The sequence below is a fragment of the Pteronotus mesoamericanus genome, unplaced genomic scaffold (genome assembly GCF_021234165.1).
Source record: "Pteronotus mesoamericanus isolate MK-2021 breed Mesoamerican mustached bat unplaced genomic scaffold, CSHL_Meso_final scaffold_36, whole genome shotgun sequence".
Lineage (NCBI taxonomy): Eukaryota > Metazoa > Chordata > Mammalia > Chiroptera > Mormoopidae > Pteronotus > Pteronotus mesoamericanus.
Window position 1 is genome coordinate 26,708,431 of NW_026555313.1, and position 14,291 is coordinate 26,722,721.

A 14,291-nucleotide genomic window follows, 5' to 3' on the forward strand; every position below is an offset into this window, starting at 1 on the left:
TGTGCCTCTCCTAGGCAGAGTGCATGACAGGCTTCCTGTGGCCAATACCAGTGCAGCAGTGGCTCCAGTGCAGCCAGGGAGGGTCAGGCACCACACCCCTCCCTGAGTGCCCAGGCCTGACCAGGACCATTGCTGGTGCCAAAAGCAAGGCTGGTATGAAGGGATGGGTGGGATGGGGTGAGGAGTTTAGTGTCAGCAGATCCCAGGAGGCAGTTTCCAGGAGATGGTGCCTCTGAGCAACAAGCCCCACACTCCTCCCCAGTGTGCAAAGCCATGGGAAACTGCTGTGGCAGCCACCCACCAGCAACTTGCTTGCTCCTTTGGTGGCAGGGGTGGGGCAAGCATCAAATAATCTACTGTATATTTTTATATATGTAAATAAAAATTCCATTTTCCTTTCCCCTAGATTCTGTCTCTAGAGTTATCCATTATACTATATTATCTATGAATGGCAGGTTGTGGGACCCCAAAAGTTGTTTTGTTCCAGTAGTGGTGCCCAATGTGGGGCACTATCCATTTGTGGCAGGCTGATCCCCCAGGGAGTGGGACTATGGGGCTTCCCAATTGCTGGGAATTCCTCTACACACCCACTAAGGGTGTCAGTCCCTTAAATATGTCTGTCAGGTGGAAAGGAAATGGGTCTGGGAAGGCAGAAACATCATCTGAGTTTTAGGGCTGTGAACCAGGGTCTGGGTGAGAACTGGCTGTTTGAGGGAAGCTATTGCTGGGTTCAATGATTGTGAGATTGGTTGGTAAAAGACTTGCTTTTGAGTACTCTATGAAATAATGGCATTGTGGTTTCAAGTTTTGCTTACATGTTCCCAGTTTGCCTACATTTTTTCAGCCATGGCTTTAGGCCTGTACATATGGGCCAATAGGGACTATTCTGAGATTGTTCCTGGTGATAGCCCACTAGGTAGAATGTTAGCAAACTGGGGTACATATAGTCATTATCTAATGTCCAAGTATTGATTCATTACGGTAATACTGTGTGGTCTACATATGTTTTGGATTGTAAGGAAATGTGGCCAATGGATGGTTACCTAGATTACTGTACTATTATGCAACTGGAACACTATTGACAAGAGTTGCATAAATGGGATGAAATCCATTATGTTAAGGCATTTATGTAGTTGCATAATAGGATTTCAGCAGAGACAGAAATCCACTTAATGGTGTGGAGAATACAAGGAGTCTTTAAACCTCTTCCTGATAGTACACTGGAAGAAAAGGAGAATGAGGAAATATGTCTCATTAATGGTCTGAATTTAAGGACACGAGGTTCATAGCAGGAGGACCCCCTCCATCATCATCTCCACTGCAAGCTACCCTAAAATAGAGCCCAAAAAGGCAACGGTTGTACCTCTGTATGAAGAAAGATATGTCTCCCCCTTGAAGACCTGTCAGGGCACCCAATTTGTCCAGGGAGCCTCCCTATCCAGAGCAAGGCAGTTTCCTTTGAGGCAATATCCAATAGGTGGAGTACATGACAAAGGCAAAGGAAATCAGGAAGAAGCCCAATACTATTGGGCTCATATCCTATTCCCTACTTCAAATTTACTGAATTAGAAGAACTCCCACCCCTCACATAGGGATGATCCTCAGAGAATGGCAGATTTTATTACCTTCATTTTTGCCATTCATCATCCAACATGGGCAGATGTACAGGCTCTCCTCAATATCATGTTAAGAGTGAATGAGAGATGACTGGTTATAAATATGGCTAATGAAGAGGCCAAATGTCTCCACCAAGAGAATCCCAATGGGACCTCCAACCCAGATGGTACAAGACCTTTGACAATGCCTGACTGGAACCCAAATATTGGGTGTCCAGCATTCCTGTAACATTACAGAAAGTGCATACTGGAAGGATGTAAGAAAGTAGTGCCTAAGCAAAAGAGCTGAATATGATATAGGCCCTTCAGCAAAAGCCAGATGTGGACCCTTCTGAGTTTTTAGAAAGGATCTATGGGGCCTATACAAAGCACACTGATGCTGATCTGTAGACACCAGAGGATGTGTGGATGGTGAACATGACATATTGGGCAGAGTGACCTGGATATCAGAAAGAAATCCCAGAGTTTTATGGGGCATTAGGAATGAATCTCTCTCAGCTGGTAGACATAGCCTTTAAAGTCTGCAATGCCCAGGAAGCAAAGAAGATAAATCAGGCCATGGTGTTCTTAGAAAGAGCGTGAGTAGAGCAGATGAAAAAGTGTGACCGTAGAAAGAAAAATACAGGCCTACTAGGCAGCAATCGATGTGCCTATTGCAAGGACGATGGTCATTGGAGAAAGCAGTGCTTGCAATGCAAAAGGGAAAGTATGGATGGAAATCCTTGCTGGGAAATGATAAAAAGGCAAGGGGAGTCTGATGATGAATGAGGATTCCCAGGAGCTCTTTTGGACATCTCCTGACCTATTACTATGTCCTCAAAGGAACCCCAGATACTATTGATAGTGTGAAACAAGCCAATTGATTTTCTTTTAGATACCGGAGCTATATACTCAGTGCTGAATACAAGAGTAACCAAGGAAAGCTCAGATACGGTAATGGCTACTGCAATGATTGGACAATTACAAAAACAGGTGTTCCTTCAACACCTAGAATACCAGTTTGGGGATCAAAAGATCATAAATACTTTTCTCCACATGCCAGGCTGCCCTATTCCATTGCTGGGCTGAGATTTACCTTGCAAATTACATGCCCAAATAACTTTTTCTCCTGAAAAACAGCAACTATGTATAAAAGTCCCACTGAAACATACTCCACAGATTAAGGCACTCCTCACTTGCCTGGAAGGTTCCAGAGGTGGACTTTTCCCACCTGAGATCTATGAACAGGTCAAACTCTCTGGGCTGTTGGAGCCCCAGGTAAAGAGGTTAATATCCTACTGATAAAAGTTAACCTAAAAGAAGGGGTGCAGATCCTACAGAAGAAACAGTACCCCATCAAAAAGGAGGCTTTACAGGGAATTCAGCCAGTATTGCAGAAATTCTTAAAATCAGGACTAATTCAGTCATGCCAGTCTCCCTGAAACATCCTCATTTTGCCAATCAAAAAAAGCCTCACTCAGATGACTATCAATTTGTACAGGATCTTAGAGCCATAAATGACATTGTTCATAACATTCATCCTACAGCTCAAGCCTTATACTCTGTTGACAATGGTGCCTGGAGATAGAAATGGCTTTCAGGTCTAGACTTGGATTTTTTTTCTGCACCCCATTAGATGAACAGGCTCAACTGCTGTTGGCCTTTAAATGGCAGTACCCAGAAACAAAAACCATGCTCCAATACTGCTGGATTGTACTGCCACGAGGATTTAAGAACTCCCCAACTATATTTGGTGAAGTATTAGCCAAGGACTTAACAGATATTCTGTTGAAATCTGGAGTTCTTCTGTAATGTATGGATGACATATTGACAACTAGCATCAGCTACAAGGACTGTTTGCTCAATACCATCACAGTCTTAAATCATTTGGTATTAAGGGATATAAGGTATCACCTCACAAGGCCCAGATTTGTAAACAGGAGGTGGCATACCTGGAATTTCAACTGAAATAAGATTCTCGGAGCTTGATGGCAGATAGAAAACAAGCTATTGCTAAACTGAAAATCTCAGAAAACCAAAGACAGCTTTCCTAGGAATTACAAGTTTCTGCCGAATTTGGATTCCAAACTTTGGGCTTATAGCAAAACCACTACATAATTCCTTCAAAGGACTGGACTCTGAACTTTTGAATGGACAAGGGATTTTCAGGTACTATTTGATACCGTGAAGGAAAGGCCAGCTTGGTTCCCATGCTAGGATTGCCAAATTTACAGAAGACTTTCAAATTGTATATTCATGAAAAGCAGGGGATTGGACTGGGTTAGTAAACCCATGCTCCGGGAAACACCTCCAGACTCATAGTCTATACCTTAAAGAGGTTGGATCACATGACAAAGGGATGGCTGTCATGCCTCAGGGCAGTAGCAGCTACCCATGACATCTTGCAGGAATCTGAGAAGTTCACTTTAGGACAGCCTACTGTGGTTAGTACCACACCAGGTACTAACTCAGCTGTAACAGAAAGTAGGGTATTGGCTGATGGCACAGCACATGGGGGAATACCAGGCCATTCTGTTGGACAGCCCAGATTTTACCTTGCAGGCTACCACAACTTTGAATCCAGCCACTCTGCTAGCAGACATGTCAGGAAACACAGCCTTCCAGCATGACTACTTGGAAATCATTGACCAAATTTAGTCTAGCAGGCTGGATCTACTGGACCAATAATTGGTGACACCAGACAAGAAGCTGTACACAGATGCAAGCAACTTCATGGACAATGGACAATGATGAGATGGGTATTCAGTCGTCAACATAGACAAGGTAATAGAAGCCCAAGCCCTTGCACTGGGAACCTCAGCATAGAAAGCTGAACTGATAGTCCTCAGAATAACCTTAATACTGTCCCAGAGAAAGAAAATTAATATCTACATAGACTTAAAATATGTCTTCATGGTAGTCCATGCCCATGAAGCAATATGGAAGGAGAGAGGACTCTTACTCTACAGGAACAAGGATGTTAAATGTGCAGAGGAGATTTAACAATTGCTAAATGCAATGAATCTACTGGACCAGGTTGCCATAATATACTTCTCAGGACACTGTCGGGATGGTTCCCAAATGAGCCATGAAACCAAACTGCTGATAAATTTGCAAAACAAGAAGCTGGAGGGGTTTTGATCCCTTGCTTAGGGGTTTTGGTCCCCTGCTTGGACTTGTCAAAATTAAAACCTCATGACAGAATGAGATGAGGTATGGCCCCATGAATAGGGATTCACTAACACTGATCTCAATTCCATATGGAAGATCAACACCCACAGTATGATCTTACTTCCTGGGAGTCTAGTGTATCCCATCCTCAAATGCTTATATGAAGGCACCCATTATGGAACAAATTCTTTAATAGACCTCATTAGGCCACTTTTGAAGGGCCCCCACTTGCAAAGGACTGTTCAGAGGATTATCCAAGCCTGTCAGATATGTGCCAAAAACAATCTTAAGACAGAACACACCTCAGTGAAAAAGGGAGTACGGTATAAAAGGTTATGCCTACTTGAGGACTGGCAAGGAAACTTTACACAAATGCCTAAAACCAGAGGGAATTTCAAAATTGTATTAGTTTTTGTGGACACTTTTTTCCAGATGGGTAGAGGCATACACCACTATAACTGAGAAGGTGACTGAGGTAACCAAACTTCTACTTAAAGAAATAATCCCAGGGCTGGACTACTGGAGCCTCAGGTGCCAGGAGTAATGTCACCACAGCTCTGAGACCTGACCATTCTGGGCCTGATGGGTACAAGTGTGGGTCTATGGCCCTGGACATTAGAGTTTTGCAGAGAGATGAAGGTGAACCACCTAGTTGTGGATGAACCATCAAGTGTGGTGTATCTGGGGGCAAATTGAGAGTGTCAACCAGCTTTTGCTTCTGGCCTGCCAAGAATACCCCATTTTGTCTTCCTTTGAAGATGTTTCTCAAATAATAACTTCAAGCAGACCTTGGAGTAATTGCAGGTTCAGTTCCAGACCAACACAATAAGGCCCCTTTATACCTTGTCTTTGGAAACAGCAAAATGTCTGGCATGCTCAGTGTCTTTGCTTGCTCACAGCAATGAAATGCTCAGAGGACCTTCCTTCCTTTTTGATGAAATGATGAGAGCTTAAGGAAACCTGTCCAAGGTTATAACACTACTCAGTGATGACCTGGAATTCAAAGCCAGATGAAAAAAAGTTCTCAAAGGGAAACATTTTGCTGATGTAGAAGAATTGAAACAAAAACAGTAGAAGCACTGAAAGCCATCAAAACCAATAAGTTCAAAAACTGTTCTGAGCAGTAGAATAAAAATGTCTTGATGAGTATATTGCATTAAATGGAGAGTACTGTGAAAGTGACTGAAGCTTAAACAGTTTTAGTTTTCAGCCCTGCCACCTATTAGAAGATGGAGGACTTTGGAAATTTTCATTCCTCTTACAGGTGGGGTCATATGGTATTTGTCTTTCGCTGGATGTCTTATTTCACTTGGTATGGAGCTCTTCAGTTCCAAGCATGCTGTTGCAGAAGCCTCTTCTTTTCTCCTTATACCTGGGGCCTTCCATCCTGAAACCTGTGCATGCCTTCTGCTTCATATACAGTATACAACATCAGTCACTATTTCCATTTGATCAATAGCATTCAAGATGGTGGAGGAGTGAGTGGAAGTCACACTGATCTACTCCCAGGACCAATCTGGAATTACAACTAAATTATGGAGAAATAACCTGGAAAATAACTGAACAATAGCAAGAGAGGAGCCTTAATATCTCGGACTGACAGAGGAAATGACTTTAGCACAACCTAACTGGTAAGGAGTGTGGTAGAGGCTCAAGAAGGTGGAATAGACACCTCGGGCGGCAGCACCAGAGAGATATTGAAATGGCCAGTTTGACCTCCCTGAGAAGAATGAGATCTAAACCATAAGTGGGGATCTCCAACATAGAGCACCTGAGTTCAAAAAGCATAAAGACAACAGCCAGCTGCAAAAAGGATAGGGATGCTCTCTGTCAGAGACAGGTAGCTGGAGACACAAAGCACCATTTAAAGGGCCAGCACAAAAATCTGTAGTGGCAGCCACTTACCCTGGGCTCCAGCGGAGGTGGGAGCAGAGTGGGCTGGAGCTGTCTGAGGAGAGACTGGGGAAGGAGGCATTGGGGAGAGGACTGAGAGTGGCTGGCAGGGTCCCAGTGCTGACTCACTCCCCCCACCCCCCATTCTGCAGCTACCATCTAGCTTAGGTGGACCACTCCTCTAGGCAACAGCAGCATAAAAGGACACAATAGACACGCCCCCAAGAGGGTCTGCCCCAGTCAGGCATTGGACAGGTCCAGGTGCTAAGTACAGAGAAGCAGTCACAGATAATAGATCCCTGGATAAAAGGGTAGCAGAGTGGTCTAGAGTCACTTGAGGAGAGTCTGGATACAGAAGCAATGGAGAGAGAATTGAGGGAGTAGCCGGGGAGATCCCGGAGCTGACTCCTCACCCACAGGGTAACAGCCACCTTGTTAAGGCAGACAACTCCCCTGAGTGGCAGCAGCATGAAAGGACCCAATAACCCCAGGAGGCTCAGCCCAACCTGGGTGGTAGGCAAGTCCAACAGCTGAGTACAGAACTGTAGTCACAGGTAATAGATACCTGGTTAAAAGGGGATGCAGAGTGGTCTAGAGTCACTTGAGGAAAGTCTGGAGATGAAGGCATTGGGGAAAGAACTGAGGGAGAAGCGTGGGGAATCCAGGTGCTGACTCCTCCCCTACACAGCTGCAACCATCTTGCACAGGAAGACCACTCCCCTGAGCAGCAACAGCGTGAAAGCACGCAGTAGCCCTACCCACAGGAGGGACTCTGCCAAGCCCTGACTGCTGAGGGCAGAGTGAGGAGACTAACAACTGGAGGAGACAGACACAGACAGCAGATTCCTGGAAGTTTCGTAAAGACTGCCCAAGGTCAGAAGGGGTCAACAGCTGACATCATCAGAGGCAGAACCAGAAGGAAAAAATTGTCATCTCCTACCATAGAAGACAAAGATTAATGCAAATTAAAACAACAATGAGATACCACTTCATATCAGTCAGAACAGCCATAATAAATAAATCAACAATGGGTGCTAGCAAGGTTGTGGAGAAGAGGGAACCCTATCATACCATTGGTGGGAATTAAGACTGATGGAGCCACTGTAGAAAACTGTTTGGAATATCCTCAAAAAGCTAAAAATGGAACTGCCTTTTGACAAAACAATTCCACAGCTGGGCTTATACTCTAAGAATCTCGAAACACCAATTCAAAAGAACCTATGTACCCCAATGTTCATAGCAGCACAGTTTACAATAGCCAAGTGCTCAAGCAACCTAAGTGACCAATAGTAAATGAATGGATCAAAAGACTATGGTACATTTACACAATGGAATATTATGCAGCAGAAAGAAATAAAGAGCTATTATCCTTCTCAGTGGAATGGATGGAAGTGGAGAGCATTGTGCTGAGTGTGGTGGGCAAGGCAGTGAAAGATAGATGCCATATGATCTCACCTATAATTGGAACCTAACCAGCAAATCAAGCAGGCAAGGAAAATATGACTGGCAACATTGAGAGAAAGAAGAAACCGACAGGGACAGGAGGGAGTGAGGGATGTGAGTCATGGGGAGGGGAAGGGGAAGGGTCAGATCAAGGAACAGGTATGAAGGACTAATGGATGAAGCCAAGGTGGTGAAGGATTAAGTGGGGGAGTTGGAGGTGTGTGGGCAGCAGAGTGGTGGTGGGTAAATGGAGACAAAGGTATTGGAACAATAAAAACAACCCTTTAATTTTATCATTAAAAACTAAGTAGAAAGTGTAACAGGGTGCCGCTAGTCCCCCGCAAAGGGATCTGTAATGGGGTTCAGAATGTGGGGTGTCCAAGAAAAAGATAGGATATTCTCCCATGCTTCCCACAACAAGGTGGACTGCTGTGGGGGATGGGAGCAGAGCCATTGGGAGCTATTTTGCAAGTCAATAACAGGACAGCTTCATACTGGACAATGGAGCAGAGCCATTGAGAGTAATTTTGCATGTCAATAATAGCAGGATAGCTTCAAATCTCACCTGCAAAGATGGTTATTTTGCATATAAATAAGGCTATTAGGAAGGTTTGTATAATATAAACCTAGGATGTAACTGAGCAGCAGCTCCCCTGTATACAGCACATGTGCTTGAGAGCTCAGAGATTATTTGTTCCATGCTGTGAAGGAACAACACGAGGGAAGAGGGAAGACCGTGAGGGAAGGCAAGGAGAGAAAGGACTCCTGTTAGTGGGCCATAAGAAGGTACCACGTGGTTCTGAATTGATAATTGGAGATTCCAGCTACACAGCAGATGGTGCTGGAACAGCAAGAGCCCTGCCTAGCTGAGCTTTGGACTTCTGTTTTTTTTCTTCTGGAGGATAGTACCCCTGACTGGCCTGACTGGGCAAAGGGGAGGAAAGGCAGGACTGTGTATGTTAGTGGGTGTTTTAAAAAGATATTGATATTTTAACAGCAGCATTTAGCCACTACTCAAAGTCTGTATAACTTTTGAATAAATAGTTCCTTTCCTTTTCACAAAAAAAAGAAGAAAGAAAGAGAGAGAGAGAAAGAAAAAGAAGGAAGGAAGGAAGGAAGGAAGGAAGGTAGGAAGGAAGGAAGGAAGGAAGGAAGGAAGGAAGGAAGGAAGGAAGGAAGGAAGGAAGGAAGGAAGGACTTCCCAGGTTTGGACTTCCTCACAGTATTGAGTGACAATGGACCATCATTCACTTTGGGATCTCACAGAAGGCTGGTTGGGCACTGCAAATAAGTTGAAAACTACATGCATCTTGTAGACTTCAATCTACTGGAAAGCCTGAGAAAATGAATCACACAGTTAAAAAGACTCTGGCAAAAATATTCCAGGAAATGCATTTGAAACAGGACCAGGCACTTCCCATTACTTTGCTCTGGATTAGGGTAGCACCCAGAAGGGGCTTAAGTTAAGTTTCTTGAAATATTCTATGGGAGACACTTCCAAATCTCAGTTTTGGGAAAGCTACCATACCATAAGATTAGAAGCACGAGTAGAAAAATAAGAAATATAAACAACTTTTAGGGCAAACATTAACCATTTTGCCTAAATTTGCTCATTGCAGGTACCCATCTGACAAGCCCTTACAGCTATTTCAGCCAGGGACTGAGTCTTGCTAATGACTTGGAAGATTCAAGGACTTGAACATCATTTAGCCAATCAATGGGTCAGTCCTTATGATGCCCTAGTAACAAGACATTCTTCTCTAAAGCTTGCAGGACTTAACACTTGGATTCACCACACAAAGATAAAATGGCCACCACTTGAGGAGAAATCAAGCCCTGCTGCTGTGGTTGATGCTGAAAAGGAAAGCTGGGCCTGCACTCTGAAAGGAGATTTGAAATTCCCGTTTTGGAAGAGGACAGAAGAGCCAAATGTAAAGTGACAGTATTCCTTTTCTTTGTTTATATATTTGCAGATTTGTGGAGTTTTATCTCCCAGATACTGAGTTTGGGTGTGGTCCATTCCGTCATTTAAAAAAACCCAACAAGTATTGAAAGTGAGTTATAGTTATTCCTGAATGAATAAGAAGGTGTATGAAGGTTGCAGAAGGTATATAGAACGTTGTAGCACGGAAGTCCCAGTGTAAACCATGGGCTGCATGCAGCTCAGGATGACTGTGAATATGACCAAACACAAAATCATAAATTTCCTTAAAACATTATAAGATTTTTTTTTTGTTATTTTGTGTCACAATGTATTTAAAGTATGGTATAAGACAATTTTCCTTCTTCCAGTGTGGAGCAGAGACACAAAAAGTCTGGACACCTCTGTTGTAAGGCATATAGAAAGTTTAGAATAAAAATGCTTGTGAAGGTTGTAGAGGCCATAGAAGGGTGTGGAACTTTTTTTTTTAAGTAATTAATTAATTATTTTTAGATTGGTCATGTTTTTATTTATTTTTTTAAATAATTTTTTCAAATACATCTGACTCTGCCTTCCCCTACCATTTCCCCCCTCCCCCCTTTCCTCTCAACTTTCCCCACTTTGGTTTCGTCAATGAGTCCTTGTTATATGTTCCTTGACTTGCCCCTTCTCTTCCTTTTCCCCCACCCACCCCTCCCACATTCCCTCTTGTCTCTGTTGGTTTCTTTTCTTCAGTGTTGCTGATCTTATTTTCCTTGCATCTTTGTTTTGTTGTTTAGGATCCACTTATAGGTGAGATAATATGGTCTTTGATATTTGCCCCCTGATTTATTTCGCTTAGCATAATGCTCTCTAGTTCCATCAATGCTGTTGCGAAGGGTAGTAGTCTTTTTCTTTCTGCTGCATAGTATTCCACTGTGTAAAAGTACCATAATTTTTTGATACACTCATCTACTGATGGGCATTTAGGCTGCTTCCAGCACTTGGTTGTTGTACATTGTGCTGCTATGAACATTAGGGTGCATAGGTTCTTTTGAATTAGCATTTTGGGATTCTTAGGGTATACTACCAGCAGGAGAATCACTGGATCAAAAGGCAGTTCCATTTTCAGTTTTTTGAGGAAACTCCACACTGATTTCCACAATGGCTACAGCAGTCTGCATTCCCACCAAAAGTGTACTGGTGTTCCCTTTACTCCACATCCTTGACAGTGCCTGTTGTTTGCTGATCTATTTATGATGGCCATTCTGACTGGTGTGAGGTGGTACCTCATGGTGGTTTTGATCTGCATTTCTCTGATGGCTAGTGATGCTGAGCATCCTTTCAAATGCCTCTGACCCCTCTGTATCTCCTGAGAAAAGCCTCTGCCCAGGTCCTTTACCCATTTTTTGATTGGATCATTGTCTTCTTGGAGTGGAGTCGAGTGAGCTCTTTATATATCTTGGAGATGAAACCTCTATCTGATTTATCATTAGCAAATATATTTTCCCATATGGTTGGCTCCCTTTTCATTTTGCTGATGTTTTCTTTTGCCAAGCAGAAGGTTCTTATTTTGATGAGGTCCCACTTGTTTATTCTTTCTTTTAAGTCCCTTGCTTTAGGACACATATCAGTGAAAAAATTCCTGCATGGGATATCTGAGAGTTAACTACCAATGTTCTCCTCTAGGACCTTTATGGTGTTGCGACTTCTATTTAAGTCTTTTATCCATCTTGAGTATATTTTTGTGTATGGTGTCAGCTGATGATCCAACTTCAATTTTTTTCATGTAGCCGTCCAACTCTCCCAACACCATTTGTTGAAGAGGCTGTTATTGTTAAATTTTATGTTTCTGCCCCCTTTGTCAAATATTAGATGTCCATAGAGACCTGGGCTTATTTCTGAGCTTTCTATTCTGTTCCACTGGTCTATGGGTCTGTTCTTGTGCCAGTACCAGATTGTTTAGAGTATAGGGGCTTTGTAGTAGAGTTTGATGTCCGGTATCGTGATCCCACCTACTTTGTGTTTCTTTCTCAAAATTACTGTAGCTATTTAGGGTCGTTTATGGTTCCATATATATTTTTGAAATGTCTGTTCTAGTTCTGTGAAATATGCCATTGGTATCTTAATAGGGATTTCATTGAATGTATAAATTGCTTTGGGTAGTATGGAAATTTTGATGATATTAATTCTTCAAATCTATGACCACGGTATATGCTTCCATTTATTTGTGTCTTCCTTAATTTCTTTTTTCAATGTTGTATAGTTTTCTGCTTACAGGTCTTTTACATCTTTGGTTAAATTTATGCCTAGGTACTTTATTTTTCTTCTTGCTATATTGAATAGTATTTTTTCTCTGCATTCTTCTTCTTCTATTGCATTGCTGGTGTACAAAAATGCCTTTGATTTCTGAATGTTGATTTTGTATCCTGCTGTTTTGCCAAATTCACTTATTAGGTTGAGGATTTTTTTGGTAGAGTCTACAGGGTTCTCTATGTACACTATCATGTCATCTGCAAACAATGATAGCTTTACTTCCTCCTTTCCTATTTGGATGCCTTTTATCTCTTTCTCTTGTCTGACCGCTGTGGCTAGGACTTCCAATACGATGTTGAAAAGAAGCGGTGAGAGTGGACATCCTTGTCGTGTTCCCGATCTTAGTGGGAAAGCTTTCAGTTTTTGCCCGTTGAGTATGATATTGGCTGTAGGTTTTTCATATATGGCCTTTATTACGTTGAGGAATGCCCCATTTATTCCCATTTTGCTGAGTGTCTTGATCATAAATGGGTGCTGTACCTTATCAAATGCTTTTTCTGCGTCTATCGAGATGATCATGTGGTTTTTGTCTTTTCTTTTATTTATGTGATGTATCACGTTTACTGACTTGCGTATATTGAACCATCCCTGCATCCCTGGGATGAATCCCACTTGATTGTGATGGATAATCTTCTTAATGTATTGCTGGATGCGGTTTGCCACTATTTTGTTGAGGATTTTAGCATCTGTGTTCATCAGTGAAATTGGCCTGTCGTTTTCTTTCTTTGTAGGGTCTTTATCTGATTTTGGGATCAGGCTGATGCTGGCCTCATAGAAAGAGTCTGGGAGTCTTCCCTCTTCTTGGATTTTTTGCAATAGTCTGAGAAGGACAGGCGTTAGCTCTTCCTTAAATGTTTTGTAAAATTCTCCTGTGAAACCGACCGGCCCTGGGCTTTTGTGTGCTGGGAGTTTCTTGCTTACTGCTTCCATTTCCCCAGCTGTTATCGTTCTGTTCAAGCTTTCTGTTTCTTCCTCCTTCAGTGTTGGAAGATTATACTTTTCTAGAAATTTGTCCATTTTGTCAAGATTTTCAAATGTCCTGGCATAAAATTGTTGATATAGTACCTGACGATCCTTTGTATTTCTGTGGTATCAGTTGTTATTTCTCCTCTTTCATTTCTGATATTATTAATTTGGGTCCTCTCCCTTTTTTTCTTCATGAGTCTGCTTAAAAGCTTGTCGATTTTATTTATCTTTTCAAAGACCCAGCTTCTGGATTGGTTTATTCTCTGAATAGTTCTTTTTGTCTCTTTGTCATTCAGTTCTGCTTTAGTCTTCACTATTTCCTTCCTTCTACTTGTTTGGGGATTTAGTTGTTCTTGTTTTTCCAGTTCTTCAAGTTGTAGTGTTAGGCCTTTTATATGAAATGTTTCTGTCTTTTTTAAGTAAGCCTGTATTGCTATGAACTTCCCTCTCAGGAACGCCTTTGCTGTGTCCCATAGGTTTTGGACTGTTGTATGTTCATTTTCATTTGATTCCAGAAATTTATTTTATTTCTTCTCTTATCTTATTATTGACCCATTCATTGTTTAATAGTCTACTGTTGAGTGTCCATGAGTTTGCAAGTTTTTAAAGTTTCTCTTTGAGGTTGATTTCCAGTTTCAATCCCTTGTGGTCTGAGAAAAAGTTTGGTATTATTTCAATTTTCCTGAAGTTGCTGAGGTTGCTTTATGTCCTATCATGTGATCTATCTTTGAAAAACTGCCATGAGCATTTGAAAAGAATGTGTATTTTTCTTCTTTGAGATGTAATGTTGTATATATGTCAGTTAAGTCTATTTGAGTCAGTGTGTCACCCAGCTGCACACAATGTTTATTAATGTTTTGTTTGGAAGATCTGTCCATTTTTGACAGTAGGGTGTTCAAATCCCCTACTAACAGTGTGTTCCTGTCTATATCATCTTTAAAGTCATCCAACAATTTTCTTATAAACTTGGGGGCTCCTATATTGGGAGCGTGTAAGTTTACAATGTT